Source organism: Meleagris gallopavo, chromosome 2 (assembly GCF_000146605.3).
Source record: "Meleagris gallopavo isolate NT-WF06-2002-E0010 breed Aviagen turkey brand Nicholas breeding stock chromosome 2, Turkey_5.1, whole genome shotgun sequence".
Lineage (NCBI taxonomy): Eukaryota > Metazoa > Chordata > Aves > Galliformes > Phasianidae > Meleagris > Meleagris gallopavo.
Window position 1 is genome coordinate 62939845 of NC_015012.2, and position 11941 is coordinate 62951785.

An 11941-nucleotide genomic window follows, 5' to 3' on the forward strand; every position below is an offset into this window, starting at 1 on the left:
AAACATGTTCAGTTTTAAAATGTGAATGCTGACGCTGAATTTAGTTTTATTTTTACAGGACAACCCAGTAATACAACATACTATGTAACATATACACTCTTCCTTTCTTTGTATCTTCATTTGGAACATAAATGCTAACACAATAATAGGACTCCTAAAAGCCTCTCTTGGACAGAAACTGAAAACGAGCCACATGCAAGCCATGTGCACTACTGCACAGTGCTATGAGCACAGCTGCATGGTGCTACAAACACAGACTGCACGCTCGCCAGTGACACACCTCCACCTTGCAGCACTGCAAACAGTAGATGAAAAACTGTCACCATTTAAATAACACCAGAAAAATTAGATTCCATTTACGGAAACTTTTCAAAACCAGCGTTAAATGCAGTCAAAAAGCCTCCAAGCTACACAAGGATGCATACTTCCAGGTACAGATATCCTACTGCTGTGCTGAAAGGCACTGGCAGAATGGAAAACGCATTCACTTCCACCAAGTGCTGCCAGTGTATTTCTCTCTAAAGAAAGCAAATGGCTGAATAATCAACTGCAAATGACTTCTGGGTCACAGAAGCAGGCGGAGAGGTTGAAACCTTGAACTACTGCTGCTGATGTATAGTATCTTTATCTCCCTGCTCCCCATGGCACATAGTTGCTGGTTATCTCACAGGATGAATGACCCGCCTGCAATGAATTATGCCTGCTTATCTTCCAGACGGGGCATACACTAAGTCATTAAGTCATCTAAGAGCATAAACCCAAGGGAATTACTAAATGAATGGGAAATCCTGCCTCACTCTTAGCCATTGTGTCGGACTTCTGAGTGCAGCTGATGCAAGAGCAGTGGGCTGGGGGCTTGAAGACCTCTTACCCGCTGGCTTGCCTACCTGCTTTCTGCTCCTCACTTTTTCTGTATGGTGCTGTCATCACAGGGCCCACTTCCTTCAGAGCACAGCCCCTCTGAGCACGGAGTCTTTAAAAACAAACTGACCTGCTGCAACAAACAGCCAATGTGAGAGGAGCAGAGAGCTCACAGGCATTGCATTCTCTCTGGGATATAATGGGTTTTGTCTACATGAAAGAGTGCACTTCTTCTGAAGAGCAGTCCATTTTTTTTTAATTAAAATAAATTGATTTAGTGACAGAATTTACGATAGAGTATCTGACAAGCCCACTGACCTTCACACATACATACAAATGACTGAGGCTTGATACAGCCAGAGAAGCGGATTCTCATTTGAAACAATAAAACAGTTAAAACATTTAGATCCAGCAAAAAATGGAGAACCCTCCTAAGCAAAGCATAGCAAAAGCACAGTCAGATAACACCTAGGGAAGTCTAGAGGAATAACACCTCTATATATAGAGGAAAGAGCACATCTGACAGAGGGTCACCCATGTCTTTTTTACAGCATTGCTAAGCTCTGGCTCATCATCTGCCTGAGATGCTCCATGTACTTTTTCAGCTCCCACTGCTACTTGCACTGAGCAACTCATGTAATAGTTAAATACCTCCTTTCAAATATTCTCAGCATCTACAAAGGAAAGAGGCTCAGCAGCACTTTTATCAAAAAGGAATTACACCAGCCCCTCCAGATGTTGCTATGCTGTTGGCACCCAGTCTCCAAAGCTGTTTTGCAAGGGTTGCAGCTCAGGCTTGATCGCAGTTTCCACATCTGCAGCATGGCAAACATCCCCGCCAGCATTTCACCGAAGTCAGAAAGGCGAGGCACGGGGCAGCACCCTCCACACTTCACCACACCTGAACAGTGCTGAACCTGGACATCCATCTGCATGATCTCTATCAGAAAGGAAAATAAGCAGACTCCTTCAGGAAATAAAAAGCCTGTCGGAACAGTAATCTGCTCCTTTGCAAAATGGCAAAGCAATCTCTGACCTTTTGCCTGTCAGTATCCCCAGTACACATGCAGAAATAATGCCTACTGTCATTTTAGCACTCCTCTGAAAACTAAAATAATAGAATGAAAAAAAAGAAGAAAAAAAGGAACAAATAAAAAAGACTCAGTCTTTTGCTTCACATAGGTTTTACTTAAAGAATACACTTCTCAGCCTGGTCACTATGACAGGTTTCCCTGAATGCTACCAGATAAAAAATAAAACCTAATCCTTGCTTGAACGTTCTTGGGACGGTGCCAGGATATTTATATCTTTCCAGGGCAAAAACTCAAACTAGGCCTCATGCTATCACTTGTGCCAAGAAAAGTCTTGCTAGGACATGGAAGGAGGAAATTGCTCTCGTTTCCATGTGGACATCAGAAAACTTTGTCCAAAAACAGAGGACGCCTCTCAGAAGGTCATGGAGAAATCAGATTTTTATTTGGAAAGCATGGGCTTCTCACACCGTGCTGCTCACAACTTTCTGTAGGACAGTACATACTTACTGTCATTCTTTCTGTTACTTTTTTTTTTTTTTTAAGTTGAGACTTTCTACATGAGTTAAAAAAAAAAAAACCCTTAAGTATTCCATATTTTGTCTTCAAACAGTACTTTACACCCCAAAATGTGACAGGCATCTCCGGAAACAAGATTTTAATCTCATCTTCCTATGCACAGTGGTTTATATAAGGACTTAATTTTCCTTCTCTTATATAACACCTATTTTTTCCCACTGTGCCTCCAGCCACTACTATAAACAAGGAGTTAAACTGCATGATGGTGAAAAGATTTCATTAACAGACGAGCTTCTTAGCTTGTGAGCAGTCTGCTAAAGGAAAAATAAAAGCAACAGATTTTCGGGTTTTGTAGACAAGGACAGAAAGGACTCCCTCGTTAGCTTCTATTTATGGTCCCACAGCAGATGACCTGAATCTCCTCCATACTCATCCCCTTCTACAGAGCCTATAGCTTAGATTATTCACTTCTTAATGAAAGCACCACCTGCCAGATGGACAAGAGAATAATTACATTACACTTACATTAATAAAATACATATGAGCCCCATTTGCTGCACACACAGCAGTGCTTTATATCTGGATCCACATACAGTAGGAGACACACTGAAAGGGGATTTTCCTTACTGTATTTTATGATAATGAAGATCAAGATCTGATTCACGCAATTACCTGGAGCAAATATACTTGATGTGGGAAAGGCAACTCTCAGTAACACACTGCCTGCCACATCTCGTAGGTGAGGCTTTAGCCATTCCATCCACAAGGCACTGCCATTCCCACCTGAAACCCTGAGCAGGAGCGGAGATAACACCAGGACTTACGCAGAAGCAAGCTCCATTGGGTGTCACACAGAGGGAGGGACCTTATCTGAACTTGATAAAAACACTTTGGATTTAATTTTAGGGGTGAGCAAAAGTTCAAACCAATTAAGCCCCCACATCCCTACTACTACTGACAGCAGTGACCAACCACATGTGCTGTCCTGGTGGTGTGTCTCGGACAGCATTCCCACCTCTCTGCTAAAAGCCTCATCAGTCATGTTTCTGGGAAACAGGGATAGAGAATTAGAAAACAAAACTGAATGGGAGATGTAGCACATAATAGATTCATCATTAAAAAGATCACCACAGATTGAGCCGCTCTCTGCACGGCCAGTGCTGCTGCATTTGTGTTGAAGTGCAGCAAATTGATTCCACCTCCCCTAGAACATTCTGAGCTATGACTACTTTTATCTGGGAGAGCAACAAGACCCACTTGCACCTTCTGTTGGTTGAGTCCATTTCCCTCTTCTCCCAGGAGAGGTGACCTCTTCAACAAAAGAGGCAACACTTCACAAGTTTAACCTCCAGAAATTCTACTAAGATCAAAATGTCAGTGATGCCGTTCTTTCCGTCTGTCCTGCTACTTTAAAGGTTTCTCCAAGTTTCCCCACAAAGGGCTACTAAGGTTTTTCCAACTTATTCCAGCTTTCTTGGCTCTTGTTCCCTAGATGAAATACAACTTTAAAAGCTCTTGTGATTCTATCCTCACAGTTGCTTGAGCAAACTACTGTTTGCTATGATAGAAAACTGAAATTCTGCCATTCAGTTCAGCAGTATCTACATCTCCTCAATTACAGTCCTAGTTGCAGGCTGAAAGAACAGCAGCACGGCCTTCAGTGTCCCCCTAGTTCTCTCTCTATTATTGGGAAAAAGTCTCCCCTTCAAGAGGTCAAGAAGCACAGAATGACTTGGGTTAACAGGGACCTTAAAGGTCATTTAATTTCAAGTGCCCTGCTATGGGCAGGGTCACTATCCACTAGACCAAGCTGCTCAGGGCCCCATGCAACCTGGCTATCACGATCTAGGGAAGTAAAGACAGTGGAGGAAGCTCAGAGCCAACACAAACCAATGGTGTAGAAGCCCCATCCTTCTGACTAACTACTGCACGTAGATTTGCCCTGAAGGAAGAAAACACCTCCACCAGTTTGCTCGAGACCTGAATTTCAGCCCCAGCCAGACAGCAGTCCTTGTCTCACCAGAAGACAGCCTCCAGCACTGGATGGCTTCCATCAGGATCCCATTAAGTCTGTGCATCTGGAGCAAGCTCAGATTTTGCCAGAGCCCTGTGCGTCTTTGGAGCAGACGTTGACATTATGTTTGTTTCTGACTTCGAAATGGCTTTCATGGCCCATAAGTAAAGCCTGTTTTCTGGAAACCCCATAATTTCTTAAACATGTTCACAAATGTATCCCTGCTATCTGGCAAACACTCTTGAAGCTACCAAATGCTCATAGATTTTGTATTCACTTTTGAGACAAAAGGCTGTTTCTCTGAAGAAATCTGTTGTTTAGGACACATACTTTGGTGCTTAGGATTCTTTCTCTTCCATCACAGCAATGTACATCAGCCTCAGCTCTTGATGTGTTTCTGAGTCTAAGCAGACGTGAGGTGTCACAGACATGGACAAATGCCGTGTCATGAAACCAGAAATTATGTCAGAACCCAAGACCTGCAGAAAAGAAACTCCTTGCACAGTGCACAGCTCAGGTAGCCCATGTCATAGATCATCCATGATCCCAAGCAATTCCTCATGTTCTGGGCAAAAGTAGGGTATAGATCTAAATTCCCAAATGCAGCAATGTTTACTGCACTAGCTCAATGATTCACTGAGAACAGGATGTGCCCAATTATTCTATGTATTTTTCTGATCATATTTCATACACTTCAGTTGCACAAGTAGAGAAATATGTTCTTTCTTGCTTGTCCATTAAAATTCATTTTAAGAAAGGCCATCTGACTTCAACAATAAAATCACAAATTGGCTATATGTCTTTTTTTTTTGCTTTTGTTATTGTAACCATGGAATCAAAAAATTCAGCAGCTGAATATATATATTCCGGGATGCAATTGCTTTCCTTTTCATCTCAACCTGCTGAGAAAAGTTTTGCTTTTAGCATAAGATACTGGTTTTGTTCCAAACCCAAAAATTAAAGCAAGCAGTTCTGAGGACACCGATATCTAAGCCAACAACATTTGGCTCCCTAACATAAAAATTAGCAGAATTGTTATTACTGAAAACAAACCATTAAATCTTTCCAGGATAAATAAAAACTTAGAATTCTGACTATCAGTTCATAAACAATACTTCTAATTTAGCTTGTTTGAACATCGCACCACAGATGAAACAGATGTACAAGGGCTGCTCTGAAAATAATACTTCCTATTTTATTTTGTTGGCCTGCTGCATCAGAGGTGGATGTTGGTGGTATGGCAGTAGAGGTTGAACCCCCCTGACAACATTTCACTATATTTCATTGATGAGCAGCAGGGGGACAATCTAACAAAATGGCATCTGACATGGATGTGCGTATGAAGCAAAAAGTGTGTCATGGAATTCCTCCACACAGAAACAGTTCATTTATTGACACTTGCTGAACGTTGATGGAGACCAACCAGTAGCTGTGAGCACAGAGAGGCAGCAGGTGATGTTCCTTAGCAGTGGCAACAGCAGATCATTGTCTCAGCTGCCGGTTTCCACAAGCATAGCATGCAGGCTCTTATTCATTGCTAGTGAAAATACATAGCTAATGGTGGTAACTGTTGACAGTGTGCTGTAGCTGAGAATTTATCGTGCTTTTTGAATCTGTTGTAGTTTCCATGGAAGTAAATAAGAGGCATTACTTTTGGAGCAACCCACATCATTTTAACATCTTTAACACTAATTCCACTACCTTTGCTGGCCAGAAACAACTTTTTTTCCATTCCATGATGGGTTGCTACAGGTATTCCTAACTATTTATATTGCAGCTGAAATATCAAGATAACATGGCCAACAACCAAGCTGACCTCTTGACAAGCATGTCCAATACTTGAGGGTAGCCACACAAAATTACTTTAAGAACGAAACTTGTTGGTTGTTGTGAAAGTAGCAAAGATGACAACGTGAAATATGAATGCTCTGCAGGATCCCCATCTCCCATCGTAACACGTACGCAATGTTTACAAGAATCACAGTAGTTAGGGAACATGATGAGGGTGTTCAGCTGCAATAAATCAGTTTTCACCTGGAGAGCTCAAACCACTGCAGCAGAAGGTGCAGCCAGACTTGCAGCTCCCATCACTGTCAGGAAAGCAGAGGCAACCCACACGCCTTAAGTCTGTGGCTGTGATCACCCTGCCTAGTGTCAATACAAGAGCCTCCACAGCGACTGCTTTCATCCACTATCCTCTCCCAGCACACAGATAACATGGCAATGCAGGCAGCTCCATCCCTCCAGCACAGAGCTGTCTGGACAGCCCCTGTACTTTTGCTTGCATAGGAGAGCCTTCCTCCCTATTTTTCTTGAACAGCCGTGTATTACGTTACCAATTCACTTTATGCACTAAATTTCACAAAGGCGGCACAAATTTCAGCTCCCAAATGATGAACTGGCAAGGCAGGCCAGAATTCTGGTTTAGCAGTGTTGACAGTACACAGTACAGGGTGGGTTTTATTCTCTGTTCTAGCTCTTATCTGCTCTTTTTTTGACAGTAGTTGCACTTCCATCATAGGAAGTATGCTAGGTGCAGTTCCCTCCTGCAGAGACTAAGCTGCATTGAGACATTAGGATCTGAAAAACACAGGATCTGAAGCATGCTGGCCAGTTTGAAGCAAACAGCCCCTCCTCTTCTCACCTGAGGTTTACCTCCATCAGCTGCCCTGCACTGGCAGGCACTGAGTGTCACCTCACCACTTATGTGTGAAGTCACTCATTTAGCTTTGCAAGCTCACTTACAAGAGACATAAGAGTAAGGAAGGCCAAATTAAAACTCTAAGCCCATTAATCACACTCGCATGACTTCAGATAATACAACGTGCACCATATGCTTATGTAGGTCTTGCCTTGGGCCATAATCTAGATTATGGAATCCTCTTCACAACAAGTAGGGCTGCGGGGAAAAAGAAATTACAGAAGCGAGGAGGGACAGACATGGGTCATGCGAATTCATTCCCTCTATAAAAGGCAGTTATGTAAGGAGTTCATACCTGAGCTCAAATGGGCTGATTAACATTCCTGAAACGAAACTCATCAATTCTTCACATTAAATGAGGCCAAAACTGATGGCACATACCCACTCTTTGACACGTTAAATGCCCTGAAGTGGAGTTCAAATGGATCACTGCAGCTTCACAAAGTTCTTTCTGAAGAACTGCCAAAGGAGCAAAGTTATGCGAAATACCACTTCATCATTCCTATGGTAGCAGCAACGTGCAATCACACAAATGGCAGTGGAAGAATGCAGCTGAAGTAGTTCCTTTGACCTACTGCAACACATCAAGAAAGCTCTTCAGCCTGGCTGCTGGATTGCAGGCAGTTAAGCATCACAGTAATTTCGTGTCTGTATCTGCAGATAATGTTGTATGGAATTCTAAGATTGGCAATAATACAAATTCTTAAAATAATGAAGTGAAAATTGGACCTATTTGAATTACATTCTTTCCATGCTAAGTTAATCCAAATTCTGTTCAGTGTGTGCCATATTTCACATGGAAAAAAAAAAAGTAACTTCGAGGAGGAAAATGAGCCATGTGGAGATACACAAAGAGTTAAAATCCAATGCATCATAAAACAAGTAATTTTATCAGCTATATAGTTTAAAGTCAGTTTCTTTCAAAAAAAAAAAAAGCCCTCCCCTTCCAACAGACTACAGCCTGACACGGGTGGTTCTGGATAGACGGTTACAGTGCACAGCTACCCTAGACTGCCATCCTAAAATGTGCCTGTCTGAATGGCTGGACTAGAGAAGACCCAGTATGTTTCAACCTCCCTTTCAACAACAGAAATTTTTCTGATGGAGACTCAGGATCATGAAGATGCTGAAGGAAATGTATTTTATTTACCTCAGCAATTTACACAATTAATCTGCTCCCAATACACATTTGAAAGCATTATCCTACTGACATCCCAATATATTTTTAATAACACTTGCCATGTAAAAATGCGGAAGCCTTCTGTGTCAGCTTTTGTTCGTGAGAATTAAAACAGTAAGACATTTCAATTTAGCCCAAGCACTGATGGGTTAGGGACTTCTGCTGCTTCTGCAGCCTGGGAAAAAGAACCTTCAAGCCTTTGCTGAGCTTGAAAACATTAACAGCATCTGTTGCCAGTTCATACCAGTACTTTTGTGCATACGCAGCTTCATACAAATCAAAGCCACATTGCCTCTGCCAAAGGAAAGGACAACCTTTTCCTTTCGTATGTTGCCAGTGAGCTCCTTCAGACAGAGAACATTTATGTAAGTGTTCCTGTGCAACCAATGCATTGGGCACAGCCTCCAGCAGGACATCCCCATGCTCTGCACCATCTGGGCGATGCTGCAAGCACAGCCCTTGGCCCCAGGTCTGCAGAGGTGTCAGAAACACGATCAGCTCCTAACTTGGCTTGCACCACCATTGTGCCTTTCAATTCTATTACTCAGTGGGGGGAACATCAAAAGACAGATGCGCACTTGAAGAAATTACAAAATTTGTTCCACTTACGTGTGGAAACAAATCTGACACAGCCCCAAATGGCTCTGGAGTCTCTAGCAATGGACACAAAACATGGGTGAGACAGAGAAGAGCTAATCCTGAATATGCACATTTTCAGGGTGCTTGCCTTGCACCACCTCCCGTAGCTGACCCACAGAATTCTGCACCCCTGCAGGACTCAGGGAACAGCAGGGAGAGGACAGATCCAGATGGAAGCTGTCCCTAGCATCCTTCAGCGTTCAGCGTGCTCTCAAACAGTTGTAGCTTTCACATACAGAGTGCACAGATCTTATTTTATTTCCCAGAATCCTTTTGCTTGAGAATTGTGAAAAGTTCGTTTCTAGGTGACACAGTAGTGTTAATTCACGCAACTCCATCTCACAGAAACAGCAAGACACTTAAATTACTTGGTTTTCATGGAAGCCTCTTACCTGATATGCAGCTTTAATGAACATAATAGAAAATGTCTTTATCTTCATTAAAGACGTGCTATCCGCTCAAAAAGTCATTAGCTTAATGAAATGAAAAAAGAAGAAAAAAAGGAAAGGAGAAAAAGAAAGGGGGAGGAGAGGGCTGGGGTCAAGAATTGCCCAGATGCAATGTGTATTTGCAGTGCCGGGTTGTTTATACCCAGGTGGAAAGCCCAGATTGATGCTGGTTTGGGGAAAGCATCTTTTTCTTACCTAAAGACACCATACCATGTATTGAAACACCAGAATGGGAACAACTGGTAGTGCGGAGCTTCCTCAAGAGCACAACTCAAGACAGCAAAGATCTAAATCAAGACCTGGAGGACCCTCTAGATGGGATGGAGCCCTGGGCAACCTGGTCTAGTGGGTGACAACCCTGTCCCCAAGCAGGGGGTTGAAACTGGAAGGTCATTTCCAATCCAACCATAGATTCTATGATTCTCTCTCTCCACTTGCCTGGGGGGCATGCACCTACCCTCCAGCTGGGTGCCTGCAGGATGCAGCAGCATCAAGAGCAGCTGTGGGGTTGGAGACTGTAAAGGGATCCACGTACTCACAGCAGAGCTGGGCTCAAGCCTGTGGACAGGCACTATCCTGGACTGGGAGTATAGGCACAAGCTGTGGCTTTTATGAACAGGCTGGTGCTTTCTCTATAAATGCTAGCACGCGCTGTAGAAAGAACACAATGATTCTTTTAATAGTGGCTGCCCCTCCCAGCCAGTCTTGTTAACAAAATGCAAAGGCGCCCTCTTAAGTGACCTTCCTCGGGTATCTTCCCCTCCAGCCAACAGCAGGCAGCCACTAAAAATAGTTAAAGGTAAAAGCTGCTCCACGAAGGTCCTAAGGAAGACAGCAGCGCCGCATGCCTGGAAGGAATCATTTGTCCACAGCATCTCGAGCACTCAAGACAGAGACAGGCAGACATGACTGGCTTAATGCTCCTTCCCCTTTTCCCCTCCCCTTTCTCGGAAATGGCATGACGTTGGGACACTGCCCCAAGTAGCATGACTTTAAATGCCTCTCTCCTCCAGGAATGCTTTCAATGTAGGCCACTCTATTTATGACAGTCTTCCATAACCAGAGGATGAAAGAACACCACTTGCAAGACAGGACTGCTTGGTTCTCACTCCATCTTCAGGCAATGCCAACAATAGGCCTGCTTACAGCTAATCCATTTATTCAGCTTACCTGCTTCACTCCTAGCCCTTCCTAAGGGCAGCCTCATTGAGATCACCTACTTCCAAGCAGCCCATAGTGACCTCCTGACACCATGAGCTTGGAAAGCCGTGCCTTTGGGATAAGGCAGAAGAGACCCAAAATGGCTGCAAAGCTGCCGCTGGCCTGCCAGCGAGAGAAGCCATGTATGCCTTCCCCTCTGGAGGGACATGACAGACAACGCTATCACCCCTAGTGGATGCAAGCACTTTCCTGTCTGTGTTTAACCTCCAAGACCCAGCAGCCAGAAATGACCCAAAAGCAGTCCTCCAATGCTGAAGAAACAAATTCATAGTACAGGCCTACACTCCTCTGTGCTCCTCTTCCTTCAGAAGGGTCGCAGCTACAGTATCTGCCTACACAAACCACCACTGGATACCTGGCCAGCAAAACAGTGGCTGAAGTAAGCACTTTAGGCAACTGTGGAAAGAGTCAGTCCTTTAAAATACAGTGATCAACCTGAAATGCAGAAGGCTGAATTCTCCAGTGAGTATACGGCTGAGCAGAAAACTGGATCAAGAACATAAAGGAATGGAGGTGTGCTCACTTAAAACACTCAGCATATCTAGGTGTAGATAAAGAAATCTGTCTTTCCTAAAAGATGGCTAGAGAGAGAAGAGATTTTGGAGCTCTGATTTAAGACTCATGTTCTATTAAAATGTCACACAAAAATCCGCAAGTCTTCCCATTACAAAGATACTACCAACACAGCCATGGATCAAGACTCAAATGCTACAAAGCATTTTTGCAAACACTTTTCAGGAGGCACTGAAATGGGTCAACAAAATCTTCACAGAGGAAGGTACAGAAAGAGAACACACAACTTCACATCTGCATGTGGAAAGGTCCCCTCACACAGCCCTCTCTAGCCACCTGAAAGCTGGGTGTCTGCACAGAGCTGGGGTTCACATCTGCCTCAGCTGGCAGCAAGCTGGGCACAAGGACAGAGAAATAAAAGGATTGCAGAGAATTCCATTATTGCAAAAAGCTTAGTGTCCATAATAGGAAAACAAACAAACAAAATGTGAGCAATACTTCAGTGAGAGACATTAAGAACAATGAAGGGCAACTAGAATAAAACCCTGAACGACTCAGCGATCCTTATGGGTCCCTTCCAACTTAGGATATTCTATAATTCCATGATAAGACACACCTCTCGGGAAACACAGGAATTCAATTTATTAAGGTTATCTAAGAGAAGACAGAGGTGACCTAGCCATATCTACCTTCACTAAGTGGAGATCTCTGATAGCAGACATCAACTAAAGTTAGCATATGAAAAGGAATGAAAGAAAAAAAAAAGAAACACAAACAGTCTTGATAAATTCAGGGCGAAAATGCAATACTCAA